The 12,465-nt window shown below is 42.2% G+C and overlaps 1 protein-coding gene across 1 annotated transcript in view; it reads left to right on the forward strand.

Moving 5' to 3' along the window:
- The window catches only part of NRXN3 (neurexin 3), a 1,016,594-nt gene that overhangs the window by 97,264 nt on the left and 906,865 nt on the right, over positions 1–12,465 (forward strand). The gene's annotated exons all lie outside the window — the stretch shown is intronic.

Here is a 12,465-nt window from a genome sequence, read left to right on the forward strand (position 1 = left end):
ACTGATGAAGGTATTTTGGGATGTTTTAGGCATTATGTAAGTGAGATAAAATCTATTCTATGGTTTCTATTTGTATTGGGTTAGCTCAGTGGCTTCTCATGAGAGCAAGAGAATGTTGTGCTGTGTATTTCCTCATTGACCCCTCATTATCCCTCCCAGCAAGAGGCAGGGCTGGAGGTCCTCACAGTAATTCACTACTTCACCTTCTTCCCCCTCCTCTCTTATTTTGGTAGTTACCTTTATGGAGGAGAAAGCAGAGAGGTAGCTACAAATTGTCGATGCAGGCCGCAGAAGTCAATAAGAAGGCAGGCAGGGAGTAAGATTGAGGAAGCTACTGAGGCAGCTATAGATTTCTTTGCTTATTTCTTGTGAGTTTTCCAGAACTCATGTGATTCACTCTTGTCAGATACTATTTTGAGCCAAGCAGAGATGAACACGTTCCCATAGTGAACAAAAAAGGCTGTCTGCATTCTTGCTTTTTTTCCTTGAAACTCTTGAGCCTGCATTTTTAGCAGATCCTTTAGTGATAAGGTATGAATGGGAGATGGTGGAGGTGGGAGAGGTTGTCTCTGCTTTTCCTACACTGAGGTGCTCCACTGAAAGCCTGTAAAACAGGGAAAGGCAAACAGGCATCCTAAAAAGTGCATAAACCGGGGAAGAAAATTTTTTTTTTGTGCAACTGAAAGTGAAGTATTGGTAACAGGATTGCCTGGACAAAGAAGAATTCATCTGAATATCAGTGAGAATTGTCTTAATTTTTATACTGATTGAATCTAAATGTATCTTGGAAGGGAATCGATAAAAGTTCAGTTGTTTGCCTTTAAAATCAAGCCTAGAGAAAAGTGCTGGTCAGTAACTTGTATGGACCAATCCTGCCCTAGCCCTGACATGAACTGGATTAACCTTATGGACATTTTCTGTCCTTAATTCCCAACCATCTAGTATTACTGCCTGTTTTAACTTTCTAAAGGGTACCTGAGAACTTGTTTTACTGAAAGTGTTTGGTTTGGATCTGATTTGCTTCTATTGTCTAGAAGTTTTTGTGATCTGTCTGGTCTGATTTGCTGTGGGGAGGGAGCAATTGTTTATCTTAATTTGCTTTACAGAAAGTGAGGCGGAGATGAAGAGAAATTGAGGCTTCATTTTTGCTTTCTCAGTGTTGAAATCTTGGTAAATGAGAAGTCAGCCTTTTATGTCATACTTACAGAAGCAGTAAGATAAGCTGGAGGTGGAGCAGGTCTCTTCAGCCATCCTCAGGGCAGGAAGCCCAAAAGCTTTTCTTGGAGTACTGGGCCTTTAGGGAAGGGCAGTGCCAAAGAGCAGTAGGGTAACACAGTCGTGCGGGAGAATTGGCTCAATGCTTTGCTCCTACCCAATTGGATTACCTGCTTACTCATCCGTTCTCCTGAGCAGATGTCAGAGCAAGGAGGTGACAGAGGAATTCATTAATACTGCAGGAGGTCAGTAAGCTTGCACGGGAGAAGCTGAAAGGAATAAGAGATCCTCTGTGTGAGTATGTACAGACACGTGCCTGTCTCTGCCCTTCTGTGGACCCAGTGGAATTTGCTTTTAGAAGCAATTACAGCAAGCCTGCTCTCTCCATGGAGAGCACTGGCGTTGCTCCCTCTGCTGCAGGATCGTGTGGCTGACAGCTTGCATCACCCCAAGAGCTTGACAAGAGTGCAGGGAACCAGAGGCAATGTGTATCCTGTAGGTGCCTCAAAGGTGCTTATTTTAGAGTTGCAAGACAAGCAGTTGCTTGTAGAGAGCACAAGTGTTAATCCTCCCAATGGGGAGGGAGGAAGCTGTATTCCTGTAGGGACTGAAACCTGCTACAGCTAATGCAACGAGGCACCTGCTACAAGAGGGAACAGTCTTCCTCTGCTGTTCCGTCTCTGAGCAGCAAGGATATGAAAGCTCTGTACAGCCAGGCAAAATTTGAATTTTATAGAGAGCTGGTGTGGAGATTTGGGATGGAGTGTTCATCCCTTTGTGGCTAGACAAACTTGGTTCATTTTAACCACTCACAAGATGAATTGGGTTATCACCTGGCTGGAAGACCAAATGTGTTGCCTTTTCCTTTTTTTGTCTCCCTGTGGCATGTTCTCTGGGAAGAAGACAGCATCATTAGTTCAGTCTTCTGAGTCCTTTATGTGGTACTGCCAGTTTCTTATTTACAGTGGCAACAGAATGAGAAATCTGTTTTGACTGTCTTCCAATGAATTTCAGCCTAGAACTTTACAAGTGAGCCATTTCCACTTTCTGGGGGAAGAGATATGAATAGAGAGGGTATGTATTACACTCTTCCAGGAACTGGTTTCCCTTAGCCAGATCACCAGAGGATATGGAGCTGCTAGATACTGTGGGTAAGGAAGGGGACTATTTGTTGGGAGACATTTAAGGAAATTCTAAATACTACAAAAAGATGTTTTGATTAAGTTACTGAAGGCTTGGAAGGATGTAATGAGGTGTAATAATAGGAAACTGAACACAGAAATATACATTTAAATACCAAAAAACCCTTTGCAAGCCATGAGACTTGTTGTGTTACTAAGGAGTCAGCTGCTTAATCCATCTGAAACTGGGATGAAATACCTGGCAAAGCCAATGTGAGTAGGCTAGAGGGGCTGGTACTGAGAGTATCAGTTAAGTGGTCGAATCAGTCTTCTCCAATTATTTGCGTGGGTCTAGTGGCTGTGTGAAGTGCCTCACTGAATTACTCAAAGCATTCTTACTTTACAAGTCAGTGTTGACTCCAGTGCTCAGGTAGGACGGGATGCAAAGGGGTGCTTCTCTGAGAGTGTCAGTTGACTCAGTGAATGTGTATGTCATGCCAAGGAGCAAGGGTCAGATGGAGGAACAAACTAGTTGAGGACTTGAAGGCAATATAATCCACATCCATGAGACGTTGTCCCTTCAAAGAGCTAGCCAGCTGGGTTCAAAACAGATTTAGCTCAGGTGGAAGACTACAGCAATGCCACAATCTATTTCTAGTCCCAGCTTGGTATCTCCACAAGATGTCATACTGTGCCATGTAGAAGTCCCATTCTGTTCAGAGATAAATTAGGGCTCTCTACAGTATTCCAGTGCATGCAGTAGCTATGCCTGGTAATGTCACACCAGGAAGAGCCCAGGTAAGGAATAAACGGCTGTGTACTGTGAGCATCTTCCCACGTGCACATACATGGAGCCAGAGCATGTTTTGCAGAGGTGGGCTAGCTGCCCATTCAGTTCTGCACTTCTGAGAGTCTCATTTGAGAGAATGCAAGATTGCAGAGAGGGAACTGAAGTTTGGATACTACTTTCATGGTAGCCTACTAGAGAAATTTATGTGAGTTTAAGCTATATGTTGAGGAATGAGGCACTGAGACCCCCTTCTGAGGCATCAGTAGCTCAACCAGGCAAAACGCATTGTTCAAGAGCTGTCAGAGGGGATAATTTAGCCCCTCTTCTTCCGCCCCAGTAACACTCATTTACCCTGTGCATCGAATTCAGATAGCAAGGTAAGTCACGCTCCGTCAACTCTTTTAAATCACTTCTGATACATATTTTAAAAGACAGCGTTGTATTTTATTGCAGAATTACCATTTTCCAGTAGTCACTAATGTATGTCCTTGGTTTTTGGTTGCCTTGGTGCAGCTTGATGGTACATAAACATCTGTACCTAAGCTTGGGACTGCTGCCTAGGTGTGCCCATCCTGTAGGTCCATAAAGGCCTTGTGTTTCCCAGCAATGAGAGGTCATGCCAGTGCAATGCCTGAGAAATAAACTCAAGATGGCAGCCTTTCATTATGCTGCCTAGGGGACCAGATGGAGCAACTGATGAGACAAGTTTAAATGGCTAAGTGTGTGCAGCTTGGTTAAGCATTGACTGAGGGTGAGTATGCGAACTCTGCCAGGTACTTCAAGGGCACTCACACCAACCAGTCTGTCATGCCTTTTAGGCAAGGTTCCTTGTCAGGAAGCAGGGACGGTGCCTACTGGGGAATCGGGGAAAGCAGGAGATATGCTGTTGCCTTTGTGCCCTTTAGGAACACAACCCATCTGTTCGGAGCACCCCAGCAGATCTCCTGCCATTTGTGAGTGAATGGGACAGAAAGAGCTTATCAACATAGCAGGTCTTCACTGATTTTTTTTTTTTGAGATGTTTGTGCCATAGTGGTTAGGCCATTACTACTGCTTGCCTGCACAGGCAAAAACAGGCACTGCTGCTTTCTGTGAGGTTGAAATGTTTTGTGCATTTAAAAGCAGGGGTAGTATTGTGTCCACCTTCTATACACAAGCTGCCCAGCAGTTTCCCTGTCTCTTACAAACTTTTTATGGACAGAGAGGACTTTTTCCAAGGAAAGGGATGGTATATTCAGTGGGATATAAGAGGATGAATAAGAGACCAATAAGAGAGGGGGAAATAAAAAAAACAAACCCAAACCAACAACCACTTTGTAGTGACTCTTCCGTGTAGTGACTCTTGTGTTGTAGTACTGATAAAGGTTGGATTGCCCATATCTTGGAATGACACTTGAAGCCCAAGACCAATACTTCCTGATACTCAGTGTAACTTCCTTTCTTGGTGTTCAATGCCCTTCAGACCAGAAGCTTGCAGAGTGGAGCGGCGCTGCTGCGGCTGGGCACAGCCCTGATGCATATGAGTGAAGTGCGCAGTCCCTCCTGCAGCAGGTGACTGGTCACTGCTCCACGTGGCAGCTGGCTCTGATGTACATGCCTGCAGGACTCTCCTGGCTCCCTGTGCATCTCCTGTGCGGGGTGGGGTGTGTGCTGCTGCAGGGTGTGCCTAAAATGAGAGGTGTCCCCTGTGAAAGGGCCACTTGTGGGAATCTGAGGTTAAGGACCAGGAGGGAAGGAAGCCCAGAAAAATTACCATATTATGAAGCTCTGAAGAAAGGATTGGGAAGGAGGTTACTATTGTACAGATTAAATGAGGGGGAAAAATTTCCTCGACTGCTGTATTTGAACTCCTTTATGCTTCAGAGTTCTTTCTTGTGTTGAAATAAGGTGGGTGTGATAATGCTATTTTCTTTTGTTTTATGTTGGTTAACAACTTGTCACTGTATCATAGCTATTAGATTAACCTCTACTCACCAGTGGAGACCTGAGAATTGCTCCATAGACCCCTGAGATCTTAAAAGAAATAAGAAGTTACTTCTAGACCTGAACTAGGGGAGTACAGTCTTGGGGCTCCACCAGTTAAGCAGACGTTACAAAGATAGACCATTGAACCAAATGATAAAATGTTAAAATCTGATCCTTAGAGAACTTGTGTGCCTGGGAGCTGAGCAGCAAGAGCAATTTAATCTTTTACTGCTACGTCAAGGAAGGAAATCAGAGACTGGCCCTGGCACAAGGGAAAAAACAGCTCCAGGGAAGAAATCAATTTATTATTGAATAAATGAAAAGATTGCAGTATTCATTGCAACTATGCCTTAATGGACATACCACAATTGTTCTTAAGCATCTTTTATCTTGAAGGATCCCGAAGTGCTTTCAGAATTGTGTGGACAGAAGGATTTGTTTAGCTTGCAACTGATGTTTTGACATTTAACAGCACACTAATTCAACTTATGGAGTTAAGGACAGGAATGAAGAAAAATTTCCCATCTGACTGAAATTTCAAAGGAAATAATTACTGATGTTGTAAAGCAGCCAGGATATCTGAACTAAATTTGTTGCTCATGAGATTTTTAAAAAACATGTTGGGAAAGCCCTCACTTTTCATCTGTTCCATGGGTGTCCTCTCCAGTGACACTGCAGCCTCTAGTAATTGCAATCAATATAGCTTAAGGTTAGAGAACTGACTAACACCAAGTTACCCCATTTGCTTACTGCAGCAGGGTATTTCCATGCAAAGGTATTGCTTTATTACTGATTCAGAGGGAAACGCTTCTAGAAACTTTCAGCTCTTTCTGCAGAAACCTGAGCTCTGGGGGTTACCCATCGAACAACAATGTTAACATCTGTAGCTGTAGCCAGTATTTCCAGCACTGTTTTGAAGGGAATTGAGTGAAGCAAGGCATTTTCCTATTCTGTTCTAAGTGTTATCCTATGTTTCACTTAAGTCTGTGTAACTCGAATGGGAGAAATAATCTGTGTCTAAATTCAGTCAACAGGGAAACCTAGAATACCAAAACGAGATGGCATTTGTTGCACACAAATCTGGCAAGTATGGCAGTTGGTAGAATGGTCTGATGAGGATGGCCTTCAGAGGGAGAGGTTCCCACTGACTAATTGTTTATGAGGATAGATTTGTTAATGGTTTGGAACCACTGAAGTGGTGTTGAGACTTATAGCTGAAGCTTGAGGGGAGAGTAATTGGTCTATGGTCCCACGGAGTCTGTATTTGAAGCCACTGTGTCCTCTCTGGCTCATCAGACTTCTAATCTAGAACATTGACAGTGGCTCCTGATTTAGTATCTTGCAGTCTGGTGCGTATGGTACATCTGTAGTTTAGTGTTTAAAAAGAAAAAAGCAAGATGGAGCAAAAATCCTTCCATCAGCAACTTTTTCAGATTTCACTAGGAGGAACTGCATTGCTCTGAACTTTGACTGCAGCTGCCATCTCTGCCAATCACATGGGAATTCACAGTTAGATCCAGCAGCAGCAGCACTCAACCAGAAGCTTATCAGATAGTCTTCTTTAAAGCCGTACCTGCCTGTGATGGGGTCTCCAGTCTGTTCCTTTTCATTCCTTTTGTAATAAAATTTGGCATTCCTGAGGCAGTTGTGCTGTGCTCAAGATCCAATTGTTTTTTCTAAAATGTTTAAATGCAATAGTCTCTAATCTGCATATTATATTAACACACGAAAAGACAGCAAACAAGCTGCCAGGAGGTTTCTGGGATTTCTTCCATCCTCAAACTGACAGGGCTTGTTTAAATTGGATCTGTAATGGCAACAGACATGGGTTTGCATAGACACATTTTACTGTCCTAAGGAACAACAAATAGGCAGTGGTGTCATACATGCATGTTCCAACAGGGAGCTTTCAGGGTTAACCTCCAGGGCTCCCTTACTTGTGGTTGATGAAGTTGTCAGAGTTTCTCAGGGGAGGCACAGCCTCACAGTTGTTTATCTGGGGAGAGATGCCACCAGCCAGCATGCAGGAAGCTGCCTTGGAGTTTGTTTTGTGTCGTTCTTGTGTGGAAACCTATGTAATCAGTCCTTTGTCAGTGCATATCTCCTGCTTTCCCTTTGTCTTCCTTTCAGTCTTTCTCTTCTGTCCTGTCTTACTTTTATTTGGGATTGTGAAATAACCTGACTGTTGAGCCACGATGTGACCCAAATGATCTTACATAATCAGATTGCTGGCTGGCCAGTGGGACTTAGCTACAAAATCATGAGATCCAGATCATTGTAACCCTCTCTCACAGACCTGTCACTTCATGCAGCATGTAAGAATACACACTGAGTTTAACTGGACTACATAATTTTTTATCTATAGGAAGAATTTTTGCCCCAAGTTGCAATTGAAGCACTGTGTGACACTTCCAGAAGTTGGTGTCAAGATGTGTATCTATTCCACAGTTGCCTTAACCAGTATTCCACCAATGGCCAGAAACCTCTGTAAAGGCTGGTTCTATGCCACTGCTTACCACAGAGATAGAAATGGAGGTGGAGTCCAGTGCCCCCCCATGCCTCGTAATGAACAACAAGATTCAGCAATATGCAGGCTACTGCAAAATAAATGATGAGGAAGGATGAAGCGAACCAATTAAGGTAGCTTGTGCTAATGTAAAACACCTATATTCACAGCCACTTTGTATGGTTCCTATTTGGTGTATAAAAGATAATGATAAATAGCTCATGTGACTTTCTATATCAGAGGTGAAATCCTGACCCCGTTGACTTCACTGGGAATTTTGCTTTTAAAGCAGTGGCCCTAGTTAGGTCATTCCAGTTCACTTGTTCATAAGAGGTAAAATCTTAAGCATTCAGTTTATATGCCTGCTGATGCACGTTGTGGAAATGCCAAAAAAAAAAGCATACTAGAGAGAAATGTGTGTAGGTTCTGCAGAGGCCACTGATGTAGGCGTTCTTCAGTTGCAAAAGCAATTCTGCTGGTTGAGCCTGCAGTCTCGGGCAAGTCACTTGACTCTTGCATGTAACGTGGGAGTCATGACAATGAGATGCTATAATTCACAAATATGTTGCAAGGTCTAATGTGATGTAGTATGCAGAGCAGTCTGAGAGGAAATATAGGCAGCAGGAAGGTGCAAATCATGGCTGTATTAACAAACAAATGACTTGCAACTTACGTCATCTACCTATTCAAAGTACTCAACAAACCTTGCAATCTATATAGAGGAATCAGTGTAATCAATTGTATGTATTAGTTTCAGATTCATTTCATATAGCTTAGTACATGTAATAAAGGAGAAAAAAACCCATATATTTGACACGTTATAGAAAAATCTGTAATAGCGAAACCACTATTATTTAAACTGAAATGTGGTTACAATACCAGAGTTATGTTTAGGGTTATATAAATAGGCAAAGGGCTCTTTAAAGTGAACTCTTTTCTTCCATAAGTATAGAGTTCTTCTAATCTGTTGGTTATGAGAAATGTTATGAGTGTGAGAAAAAAATAACCTTGGTTTTTTGGTGATAACTTAAAGCACTGAGAAGCGTCATGGTTTGCATAAGCTCAGAGGATGGATGTCTTCTGTATTCCTGACTATATCTGCTCTGTGGCTGTTTCAGCTGGCCATGGTCCAAGAGGACTTTTGACCCAAGAAAAAAATCTTCCAACCACAAATTAGGGAATGAATCCTAGGGAGTTTGCAAAGAAAGTGAGAGAAGTCCTTTGATTATTGCTTTGATTTGTTTCTGAAGGAAACGAATTTCTGAAAGCATTTGTCAAAGGTAGGGGACATTACCAGTCATTTGCCATTTAGAGAAAAAGGCTGGCTAGTCTCTCTGCTGTTGAAACTTTTCCACAGATGAGACAAATCTTCTTTTCCTCCTTGCAAACAGTTATTTCAGCTATAAAGAAACACTGTACTTTATTTCCAGGATTATATTTACTCTGCAGAAGGAATAAATATATGTAAGATAAAAATTGAGAATAGGATGATATATGGTAGACAAACACAACAATGTTGTGAAAGAAATAACATCTTAGCGTTGAGACCAAGAAGTGGTTGCAGGAACAGCCATAATTTTGAAATCCTTTGCTTGGGTGTGATTAAAATCTTGACAATGATGTTGTGTTGGGGCTCTTTTTGCCCCATTTTCCTTTGTACTTTGTTTTAGAGGAAACTCAGATCATGCATTTCTAAGTTACCCGTTCCCACTTCTGATAAAAGCTTGTTATGTGGATACTAAAGGTTCCCATCTCCACTGCTCTCCCTTTATCTCATGGTTTATTGCATAAGAAGGTGGATGCTATATGACTGTTTCAGGTTGGGGCTTTTAAAACAGTGCAGAATTCACTGTTATCAAAGATAACACGAGCTCAGGACAACCTGACATATACGTGTTCTAGTGGCTAAACACAGTGGTGGCATGTATTTTGTAAATATTCATAGGTACGTGGATTCTGTTTTTGAGTTGTGCCTCATTTTTGCATTAAAAAAAATCCAAAAATATTTTCACTCATTTTATACTTAAAAAAATCAAGTTGGATTATTACTCAAAAGCGATTTTCCCCAGAGAGCTATAAGCATATGAAAAATAGAAACTTAGCCACAGTAGCTATTATTTCATTTCTTCAGAGGGTTGAGGGTTTCTGCAGTCATTCCTAAGTGAAATTATGCAGAGGGGAACTTGAAAGAAAATTTTTCACTTCACCAAAATTTTTTGTGCTTTGATAAACTTTTCCAAGGGAAGAGAGAAAAATCCCATTACTATTGCTTTCTAAAGCAAGTCTTGACAAGGTAGTAGTATAGCAAATATTTGTGAGGATAGAGTCCTATGCTTGGAAACTAGAGCTGAGTGAGCTTTTCCATGGTTGTTTCTGCACCTTTTGATCTAAATGCTTATTTAAGAGCCACTCTTCCTCCTGTCCATGTGTTATCTGGCAGACTTACAGGATCCAGAACTATTCTTGCCAAGTGAAGTGATCCCTCCTTATCCTCACCCCACTGGTAGGCTTAAGTATCACACAAAATGCCTTCTAGCCTGCACCCTAAAGAAAAGAAAATATGAAAAGCAAGTATCTTGTGTCATGACCTTCTGTCACAGCCGGGACTTAGGGATATGTCCAGCCAGAAATAAGCAAATAGTAGTACATAAGCAGCATTTCTGCTGAAGCTATGACCATGGTTTACTGGGAGTCTGGACCTTGTTTAGTTGTTGAGTTGGGTGCAAAAGAGCATAATATATACCCAGGTATCTTACAGCAATGGAAGCAGCGGGGTAAGATGCAGGTTGCTAGTTGTGTCTTAGCTGCACTGGTAGTATAGGGTGGAGAGATTTTTTTCTTTTGTGACAGGGATTTTTGTCTCTGGTATGAATCATCGGTATCCAAAGTGGGTGCCAGTGAGGCAGTGAGAGACTGCTTTCCAGATGGGTCAGGTGGTAGTGGGAAAGGGAAAGAAAGCAACCACTTTGGGTGGCTATTTTGGATAGCATTGAGGAAGGGGAATTTTTTTAACTGATCCAGTAGATGTGACTTGGAGTCCAGAGACCTGGGGGTTTTGTTCACATCTTTCAAGATGCACTGCAAGTTATAGAGAAGTTTTTCCTGCATGTTTCTGTGTCTCTTCCCCTAGAACAGAGTTAATAGTTGTATAAGACATTTAGGCCATTCAGTTTTGCAGTCACATCACTGATTTTTCCACCAGTGCAACTGCTAAAAGCATTAGGCTTACACTAGCATCAGAGTGAAGTAATGCTCAGATGATTCAGGCCATTAAGGTTTTAAGCTTTCCGTAAAAACACTAAGTATACTGATTATCTGGGGCTTGGATCTGGACACTGAATAAAATGCAAATGTAACATCCAGGCAGCATTGCTGGATGTTTCCTTCAGAGAAGGGGGAGCCAGAGAGGGGGATGCAGAGATAGTGCTTGTGGCTTGATTTTTAGCCTTGAATGCTATGCCTCCCTGAACACACTTAGCAGAAACTTCTTAAAAATAGTACTCTGTTCATTGCTACTCTTGCTCATTTTCAGTTTATATTATCGCAGGCTCATGTAGCTTGGTGTACCAAACTGATCATGTGGGTCTTCTGAAAGCTGTAAATGTCATGGCTTTATCACTACCTAGGACAGAAGTTTGGTCCTCTGTCCATGATGATACATTAGATAATTATGTATCTATACCCTTTACTTGTAGAAATAGCTGTGTGCAGTGTGCTGAGAAGCATGTTTACTGTGTGAAGAGAGTCACTGTGTCTTTGTTTAGGAGGGGAACAAGGCACCAAGATGGAATAGTTCTTCCCTGTGTGCCCAGTGATATAGTGGTTCAGTCTATGGCCATAAATTGTGTTTTTAAATCAATTTATCTTAAAATGCCTTCTCTGAATAATAATTTTGAGGATATTTAGTCATAAGATTAAAAGGGGCACCCTTCAGATGCAGGAGGATGTTATCTCATTTGTGCACAGGCTTCAGGAGGTGGTGTGGCTCAGGAGATAAAGCTGCAGGCTATTCCCTCGAGGCCCGTGCTGTTTGGGCTCCCTTGTTTCAGAGTGCTGGGGGTTAAGAGCTTGACAGCCAGGGGCCTGGGGCTGGAGGATGTCAGTGCTCTACTAGCAGCAATGCTGAAAAGAAATCAGCTCCTGCAGGCATCGGGAGGAGGGCAAGGGGAGGGGGCAGGAATGGATCAGAAATCTGCAGAAGCAAGTGCCAGGGAGAGCTGCTTGCTGTGTGAGGGGCCTGGCACTCTGCTTCAGAAAGGGCTCACATCTCGTTTATTATATAGTGTCAACTTCCCTCCGTTACGCTGTTGGTGGGTTTGGTAAATCACACAAAATGCAGAGGGTGTGTCAATTAATGAACTAAAGCTTTTCATGTTCAGGGAGGATAAATGCATGTGTAGGGTGTATCACTATTTTGTTTTGGTACCATTTCCACATCCAGGAGGCTCAGGTTGGACGAAGGCGGCTTCCTTTGAAACACCTATCACTTTGTCATCTGACTAAGAGTGTATTTAATGGCTCCCGGGTAGAGAAGTCCTCTAGTGGAGGCTGTCAGAAAAGCTAGGTTATGTACATCAAGTCTTAAGTCTTTTATAGAGCTTAAAAAAAAAAAAAGTGGTGCTTCCTCTGATGTGTGGGTGGCAGAGGTATGTACTTTTGGAGAAGATCCTGAATTCTCCTCCCTGTTTCTGTGAAGTCTTAACTGACCGTGTTATGTGGCGTTGAAACAGCCGGTGAATCTGAATTGATGGTGCAATTACCGATACTTTTTAAAATTGTATTTAATCTCTACTTCCTTAGCAGAAACTACAATATTTGCTGCCTGTTGAAACTCCTTTTGCATTTACTCCATTGTGTTGAATTATTCT

This window comes from Pygoscelis adeliae, unplaced genomic scaffold (genome assembly GCF_000699105.1).
Source record: "Pygoscelis adeliae isolate BGI_AS28 unplaced genomic scaffold, ASM69910v1 Scaffold71, whole genome shotgun sequence".
Lineage (NCBI taxonomy): Eukaryota > Metazoa > Chordata > Aves > Sphenisciformes > Spheniscidae > Pygoscelis > Pygoscelis adeliae.